We start from the raw sequence: 9,441 nt of genomic DNA, 5'->3' as shown, positions 1-9,441 counted from the left end.
ATCCACTGGTTCACTCCCAAGAAAGCCCCAACAGTCGGAACTGTGCCAATCTTAAGCCAGGAGCCAGAAGCTTCTTCCAGGTCTCCAATGTGGGTGCAGGGGCCCAAAGATATGAGCCATTTTCTACTGTTTTCCCAGGCCATAGCAGGAGCTGGATTGGAAGTGGAGCCCATACGGGATGCTGGCTTTGCAGGTAGTGGCTTTACCTGCTACGCCACAACATCAGCCTCACTCTCTCATTTTTAAAAGAAAGATACATCTTTTTGTCTAACCTGATTATTACCATGAAGGTATTGCCCTGGGAGTAAGAATGTCTAGAGTACCACAGAAAGAAGATTATTTAAATAAGCAGGACTTCTGAGGGAGTATCTCAAGATGGCAAAACAAGAATGTCTTAATAAATAATTATTTAGGCCGGCGCCGCGGCTCACTAGGCTAATCCTCCGCCTTGCGGCGCCGGCACACCGGGTTCTAGTCCCGGTCGGGGCGCCGGATTCTGTCCCGGTTGCCCCTCTTCCAGGCCAGCCCTCTGCTGTGGCCAGGGAGTGCAGTGGAGGATGGCCCAGGTGCTTGGGCCCTGCACCCCATGGGAGACCAGGAAAAGCACCTGGCTCCTGGCTCCTGCCATCGGATCAGCGCGGTGCACCGGCCGCAGCCCGCCGGCCGCGGCGGCCATTGGAGGGTGAACCAAGGGCAAAAGGAAGACCTTTCTCTCTGTCTCTCTCTCTCACTGTCCACTCTGCCTGTCAAAAATTAAAAAAAATTAAAAAAAAGTAAAAATAAATAATTATTTAACTGTTAATAAATATGTAAACATTATACTTAAAACCATGAGGAAGACCACAGTTTTTTAAAATTCTTCCAGGGGGCACTTGAGGGTAAAGTCTAGAATTAACTTTTTCTTTCTCTCTCTTTTTAAATATTTATTTATTTATTTATTTTGAAAGAGATATATAGAGAGAAGGAGAGAGAGAAAGAGAGAGAGAGAGAGATCTTCCATCTGGGTTCAGTCCCCAGCTGGCCAAGACAGCCAGGGCTGGGCCAGGACAAAGCCAGGAGCTTCTGGGTCTCCCACATGAGTGCAGGGGCCCTAGCACTTGGGCCATCTTCCAGTGCTTTTCCGAGGCCATTAGCAGGGAGCTGGATCAGAAATGGAGCAGCCAGGACTCAAACCAGTGTCCAGGCATTGGTTTTGCCTACTATGCCAGAGCACCAGGCCCTAGAATTAACTTTCTCTTAACCTCTAGACCTAACAACACCTGGGATTTGGGAGGGCGAACACTTCCTGTCATCCGTGTCGTGACTGAGCTGATCCTGAAAGGCTGCAGGGAGAAGAGGAGAAACAGCAGCAGCTGCAGCAGGACGTGAGCAAATCCATGGCGGGGAGGCAGACGATCGAGGCACGACTCACAGAGAGGCATATGGTGCAGGAGGTGTGTGGATGGGTCCAATGAGGTCTTCAAAGTTCTGGGCCCTGTGTGCTTCAACTGGAGCTGCGGGAAGCATGGTCCACAGTGGGGAAAAGGCTGGATGAGATCACGGCTGAAATCAGGCGGCAAGAACCCCAGCTCTGGGACCTTCCGCAACCTTTGCTCCGCTCTGCAGGAGTTCCAGCAGGAACCAGGCAGCAAAGGCAGGGGCTCCTGGGAAGGCCTGATGCCTTGGTCGGGAGTTGCAGGGGGGATGACAACTGGGCAGCTCCGGAGTCTAAACTACAGTAGCTAATAGAACATATGAACAGGTGGGAGCAAAATAAAGAAATACAATTAGTGCCCAGAGTGCTTAAAATGGAAAACTTCAGTGCTTGAGCCCCAGTCAAGTCCAATTAAATTAGATGATCTGGGTGGTGGACCAAGGCCTTACGTTTTTAAAAGTCCCCTAGCTGGTTCTGGCATGGGGGAAGTAGGCGGGAACATTAGGCGGGAATAGATGAGCTGGAATTTTTGCCAGCCTTGCATTGCCTGCACCCTTACTGGTCAATCCAGTACACCCACTTTCCCATGATGCACCTGTGTCTCATCCAGGAGCAGGAAGGAGAAGATGCCCAGGATGGCCACACGGGAGCTAAACCCCATGTGGAGGTGCCATGAAAACCCCCAGGAAGCATACAAGACTCTACCCCTGTGCATATATTCAATGTGAGCACCACCCCCTAGCTCATAAAGGAGACTGATGAAGTGAGGGGGCCCCTCTCTGGCTCTTGGCCTCGGGGCCATGCTGATGAATCCTTCTCTGGTCTCCTCCCACTCTTTTCCTAGGGAACTCTGGGGCCCATTCATGACAAGCATCTCTGCATGTGGGGTGGCCCACACGCATGTCTGAATGTGTTCACTCTTTCTTTTAAACAAATCCCTCACTGTGCACTGTATGGATGCCTCTCTTTGAATTCAAATCTCTGTTGGGGGAAGAAGAACTAGGAATAAAGATGAAGATACCGGGACCCCTAACAGTTCTAACATGAAGCCAGTTTGAGAACCACTGGCCTAGGGGAGAAATACTGCAGTGCAAACACAGGCCCTGGTCATAGGGATTCAAGCAAGCAGGGAACAGATTTGAGAAATTACCCACAGAATTTGTGGTTTGGAAAGAGCTGGGGCCCGGCGCCATGGCTCACTTGGTTAATCCTCCACCTGCGGCGCCGGCATCCCATATGGGCACCAGGTTCTACTCCCGGTTGCTCCTCTTCCAGTCCAGCTCTCTGCTGTGGCCAGGGAGTGCAGTGGAGGATGGCCCAAGTGCTTGGGCCCCTGCACCCGCATGAGGTACCAGGAAGAAGCACCTGGCTCCTGGCTTTGGAATGGCGCAGGGCAGGCTGTAGTGGCTATTTGGGGGGTGAACCAATGGAAGGAAGACCTTTCTCTCTGTCTGTAACTCTACCTGTCAAATAAATAAATAAAAAGTATTTTTTTTAACTTTTATTTAATGAATATAAATTTCCAAAGTACAGCTTATGGATTACAATGGCTTTCCCCCAACCCATAACTTCCCTCCCACCCGCAACCCTCCCCTCTCCCCTTCCATTCACATCAAGATTCATTTTCAATTAATAAATAAAAAATCTTTAAAAAATATAAAGAGCTTTGCCAAGCTTCAATACCTGCTGAAGAATAAATGGATAATTTACATATGACCCCTAGGAGTTAAAATGAATGTAATTTGGATGAGTGCCTGTTTATAAGGGGTGAAAGAGAGGAGGATATGGAAGAAGACACTCAGCTGACCCTTAAAACACATCTGTGGGGGCGGGCATTGTGGTGTAGCCGGTAAAGCCACTGCCTGTGACATCGGCATCCCATATGGGTACTGGTTTGAGCCTCAGCTGCTCCACTTCTAATCCAGCTCCCTGCCAATACACCTAGGAAAGTAGTAGAAGATGACCCAATTCCTTGGGCCCCTGCACCCATGTGGGAAACCCAGGTGGAGCTCCTGGTTCCTGAGTTTGGTCTGGCCCAGCCCCAGCCATTGCAGTCATTTGGGGAGTGAACCAGAGGATGGAAGATTCTCTCTCTCTCTCTCTCTCTCTCTCTCTCTCTCTCTGTAACTGTGCCTTTCAAATAAATAAAAATAAATCTTACACAAAAATCTGTGGATATCTGCTCCGGAGATAGGGAGCACAAGAAGAATGTCTTTAGGGAAAGGTGGGTGATAGTCTCCACCTGTTGTTCTGTCTGACACACCAGGGAGACACCCAGGTGGAATCTGCATTTGGCATTGGACCAGGAGGTCTGAGCTTAGAAGGAGTTGGGCTAGTATAAACTTGTGGACCCATCAGCATGATTGGGCTGACTTCCTCTCTCTCTCTCCGCATCAAAGTCACTGGAGACTTTGTCACTATTCACGGAAAGCACAGAAAGCGCAAAGACAGATTGTGAGGGATACACAGGATGTTTCAGACTTCAGAAACAAGGGGATTTTTAGCTCGCCAGGGTGCAAGGTGCGGCCGTGGGAGGAGGCGGCTGTCGTGCATGGGGGAGTCACTGTAGTGGAGGGGGCTGGGGCAGGCGTTTGGGGAGCAGGTAAGACACCGTTTCCAATGCCACACATCCCATAGCAGAGTGCCTAGTTCAGGACTCTGATTCTGTCTTCTTGATGATGTGCACCCTAGGAGGCAGCAGAAGACAGCCCAAGCATCTAGGCCCCTGCCACCCGTGTGGGAGACCTGGATGGAGTTTCTGGCTCCTAGCTTTGACCTGGCCCAGTCCTCGCTGTTGTGGCCATGTGGGGAGTGAACTAGAGGATGGGCGATCTCTATCTCTGTCTCCCTCTTCCTCTCTCTGTGACTTTGCCTTTCAAATAAATAAATAAATAAATAATAACTAAGTCTTTGGAAAAAAAAAAAAGACTGGGTGAGGTGCCAAGATCTTCTCTGTATTTAGTTGATGAGAACAATGAAGAGGGAGAGGTATCAACTCTAAATGGCTGAGTTAGAATATGGCCCTGGGGAGTGGGCAGTTAGCCTGATAGTCAAGATGCCACATCCACGTTGGAACTCCTGAATTCAACACCTGGCTCTGGTTCCTGACTCCAGCATCTTGTTCATTTAGACCCCAGAGGGCAGTGGTGATGGTTTAGTATTGGATTCCTGGACTGAGTTCCTTGTTTCTGTTGTTAGCTGAGCCCATTCCATTCCTGGCTATTGTGAGCATTTGAGAAGTGAACCAGTAGATGGGAGCTCTATCTCTCTGACCCTCAAATAAAAAACAAATCTACCAGCGCCGCGGCTCACTAGGCTAATCCTCCACCTTGAGGTGCAGGTACACTAGGTTCTAGTCCCGGTCGGGGCGCCAGATTCTGTCCCAGTTGCCCCTCTTCCAGGCCAGCTCTCTGCTGTGGCCAGGGAGTGCAGTGGAGGATGGCCCAAATGCTTGGGCCCTGCACCCCATGGGAGACCAGGAGAAGCACCTGGCTCCTGCCATCGGATCAGTGCGGTGCGCCAGCTGCAGCACGGTGCGTTGGAATGTGAACCAACGGCAAAGGAAGACCTTTCTCTCTGTCTCTGTCTCTCACTGAACACTCTGCCTGTCAAAAAAAAAATTAAAAAAAAGAAAAGAAAAAAATAAAAATTAAAAAAAACATCTAGAATATGCCCATGACACTTGGACGCCTCACCTGATGGTCTGGTCTTTGTCCACCACAGGCACGCACTCACACTTCTTTCTACCCCACAGGAGTACAGGCAACCTTAATCTCCCCTCCTTAGCCAAAAGTGTTGAATTCTTTTCACTTTGATTTCTTGTTGTGTGAAACACTTCACCTTGATGCTTGAGTAACAAATAGCTAGCAGCACCTTGATTCTAAAATCAGCAACCTCAGGATGAAACAGCACACTTGACTTTTTTTGTTGTTGTTGTTAAATATTTATTTATTTATTTGAGAGGCAGACACAGAAAGAGGGAGAGACAGAGAGAGAGGACTTCCATCTTTTGGTTCACTCACCAAATGGCTGCACTGGCCAGAGCTGAGCTGATCCAAAGTCAGCAACCAGGAGCTTCATCCAGGTCCCCCATGTGGGTGCAGAGGCCCAAGCACTTGGGTCATCCTCCACTACTTTCCCAGGCCACTAGGAGCTGGATGGGAAGTGGAGCAGCCGAGACTCAAACCAGCACCCATACTGGATGCCAGTGCTGCAGGCGGTGGCTTTACCCACTAAGCCACAGTGCCAGGCCCCAGACTCAACTTCTAAACTGCTTTCTAGCCCCAGAGATTTCACCATGTGTTGAAGAATGGAGAGAGGAAAGGGAAAAAATAACATTAGAAAGGTCGTTTATAGATTGATTGCAGGCATTTTCTCTCAAAGTAATGCTTTTTCCCAAGATAGATGTATCATGTGCTCGTTTGTAATTCTCTGAAACCTAGTATACAAACTTAGGGGTTAATCTTATCTGTCTACATCAAAAGTCAGGTGCATACAGGAAGCATCATAACTTCTGATAAGTGACAGAGTGGCGCTGGGGGCTGTCACACGAGAAGGCTCTGTCACATCACGGTGCTTCCCAAGCTAAGGGGTTTGCTTCCTCTCTATTGGTTCTTCCTTTTGAATCAAGTCAGGGAGAGAAGGTACTAAATCGAATTTTTTATCCATTTTTTTCCCTCTGGAGATAATTTTGGGTTCTACAGTCAGTCCTCACAGGTCCACCCACTCCTTCCTCTCCAACCCTCAAGATTGTGGAGCCACCATAGGAAGAGGACTTCCCACCATACTCTCCTTCTCAGAATTCTATTTTTTAAAAAAGATTTATTTATTTGAAAGGCAGAGTTACACATGCATGTGTGGACACACACACACACACACAGAGGGAGAGAGAGAGAGAGAGAGAGGAGAGATCTTCCATCCACTGGTTCACTCCCACAGATGGCCACAGTGGTCAGGAGTGGGCCTGATCGAAGCTAGGAGCTCCATCTGGGTCTTCCACACGTTTGGCAGGGGCTGCAGCACTTGGGCCACCTCCTGCTGCTTTCCCAGGTGCATTAGCAAACAGCTAGATCAGAAGTGGAGCAGCTGGGACTTGAACCTGTATGGCATTGCATGCAGCAGCTTGACCCACTGGGTCACAGTGGCCAGCTCTTGTCTCAGAATTCTTGTGGCCTGTGTTAAATACAAACTACCCTAGCCACCCTGGAGGCTTAGGAATCTAGAGAAATGCAGACCCTGGCTACAAGTACAGGGCCAAGATGTGGAACTGCTGCTGAGCCCCCCTCCTGACCATTTACCCCCCTCCCCCAGGATGTTCCACAGACGTTCAAAGGGAGCGCCAGAGAGAGGGGAGGTTTGTCAGAGCCCTCAGTATCTCACTGTGCCAAATGACCTTAAAGGTTTTCACCTTTCACTGCTGTGGTGCAGTGGGTTAAAGCCCTGGCCTGAAGCGCCAGCATCCCATATGGGTACAGGTTTGAGTCCCAGCTACTCCTCTTCTGATCCAGCTCTCTGCCATGGCCTGGGAAAGCAGTAGAGGATGGCCCAAGTCCTTGAGCCCCTGCACCCATGTGGGAGACTCAAAAGAAGCTACTGGCTCCTGGCTTCTGGCTCCGGATCAGCTTAGCTCTGGCCGTTGTGGCCATTTGGGGAATAAACCAGTGGATGGAAGACTTCTCTCTCTGTCTCTACCTTCTCTGTAACTCTTTCAAATAAATAAAATAAATCTTAAAAAAAAAAAAAAAGGTTTTCAAATCTCAACCTCTCCAGTTTCGGAATCAGGGACTAGGATCCAACCCTCTGACCCCTGTTGTAGTGCTGCTCAGCCTTATCCTACAATGGCCACTTACATCTGGGAAACAGTTCAGAGTCTGCTTTGTTTTTCTGCTCAAATCTTTCTCACTTGCTTTCTGACATCTGATAAGAATTGGGACCACTCCCATCCTGGATGGAACCACCTGAGTTCAATTCTCAGCTCCACTTTTTTTTTTTTTTTTTTTTGTAAGATTTATTTATTTTTTTTTTTGAAAGTTGGAGTTACAGAGAGAGAGAGAGAGAGAGATTTTCCATCTTCTGGTTCACTCCCCAGATGGCCACAACAAACAACTGCCGGGACAAAGCCAGCAGTCAGGAGCTTCTTCTGATTTTCCTACATGGGTGGCTGGGACCCAAATTCTTGGGCCATCTTCTATTGATTTCCCAGACCATTAGCAGGGAGCTAGATGGGAAGTGGAGCAGCTGGGACACAAACCAGAATCCATATGGGATGCCAGCATTGCAGGCATCAGCTTTACCTGCTATACCACAATGCTGGCCCCTGCTTTTGCCTTTTCTCATCTAGCTTTTATTTATTTACATATTTAAAGACAGGGTTAGAGAGAGAGAGAGAGAGATCTTCCAACTGCTGGTTCACTCCCCAAATGGTCGAAATGGCTGGGGATGGTCAGGCTGAAGCCAGGAGTTTCCTGTGGGTCTCCCATCTGAGTGCAGGCACCCAAGCATTTGGTCCATCTTCTGCTGTTTTTTTCAGGCACGTTAGTAGGGAGCTGGATCAGAACCGGCATCCACATAAGTTGCCAACAGCACGGGCAGGGTGGCTTTATCCACTATATCACAGCGCCAGCACTGTAACTTACTTTCTTTTTCTTTTTCTTTTTTTTTTTTTTTTAAGATTTATTTTATTTATCTGAAAGGCGGAGTTACAGTTGAAAGGCAGAGGCAGAGAGACAAAGAGGTCTTCCATCTGCTGGTTCACTCCCCAGATGGCTGCAACGGCCAGAGCTGCGCCGATCTGAAGACCAGAGCCAGGATTTTCTTCCTTGTTCTCCCATTGGGTCACCTTCCACTGCTTTCCCAGGCCATAGCAGAGAGCTGGATCAGAAGTGGAGCAGCTGAGACTTGAACCGGTGTCCATATGGGATGCTGGCACTGCAGGTGGCGGCTTTACCCACTACACCATAGCATCAGCATGGGTAACTTTCATTTAAAAAATATTATTTATTTTTAGTTTATTTTAAAGGAGAGGCAGAGAGAGAGAGAGAAAGCTTCCATCCACTGGTTCACTCCTGAAATGCCTGTAACAACCAGGCTGGACCAGGTTGAAGCCAGGGACCCAGGAACTCTATCCGGGTCTCAGGTACTTGAGCCATCATCTGCTGCCTTCTAGATTGTGCTTTATGGGGAAACTGGATTAGAAGTGGAGATAGGACTATATCCCAGGCACTCCAATATGGGAAGTAGGTGAAGTAGGTATCCCAAGTATTGGCTTAAAAAGATGGCCTCTCAACAGCTGCTCCTATCGAAATTTCTTGAGCTACTGACTTTTAGAATTAGAAAAGAATCTTTTTTAAAAAGATTTATTTATTTATTTGAGAGGGTTACACAGAGAGAGGAGAGGCAGAGAGAGAAAGAGAGAGAGGTCTTCCATCTGCTGGTTTACTCCCCAGATGGCCGCCACGGCCAGAGCTGTGCAGATCTGAAGCCAGGAGCCAGGAGCTTCTTCCGGGTATCCCATGTGGGTGCAGGGGCCCAAGGCCTTGAGCCATCTTCTACTGTTCTCACAGGCCATAGCAGAGAGCTGGATCAGAAGTGGAGCAGCCGGGTCTCGAACCGGTGCCCATATGGGATGCTGGCGCTTCAGGCCAAGGTGTTAACCGACTGCGCCACAGCGCCAGCTCCAGAATTAGAAAAGAATCTTAAAATCATAAAATTTTATTTTTTAAAAGTCAACATAAAACTCCTGTTTTTCATATTCCTAACATTTAGTAAATCAACACTTTTTGCTTATCTCTGGAACTTTCACATTAGAAAGTAGCCCATAATATATGGGGTACTTCTCATTCTTAGAATATTCTTCCTGGGGGGGCCGGCGCCGTGGCTCACTTGGTTAATCCTCCGCCTGCTGCACCGGCATCCCATATGGGCACCGGGTTCTAGCCCCGGTTGCTCCTCTTCCAGTCCAGCTCTCTGCTGTGGCCTGGGAAGGCAGTGGAGGATGGCCCAGGTGCTTGGGCACCTGTACCCACGTG

Source organism: Oryctolagus cuniculus, chromosome 7, assembly GCF_964237555.1.
Source record: "Oryctolagus cuniculus chromosome 7, mOryCun1.1, whole genome shotgun sequence".
Classification (NCBI taxonomy): Eukaryota; Metazoa; Chordata; class Mammalia; order Lagomorpha; family Leporidae; genus Oryctolagus; species Oryctolagus cuniculus.
The sequence above is the reverse complement of the archived record's forward strand: the minus strand, read 5'-3'. Positions refer to the sequence as shown.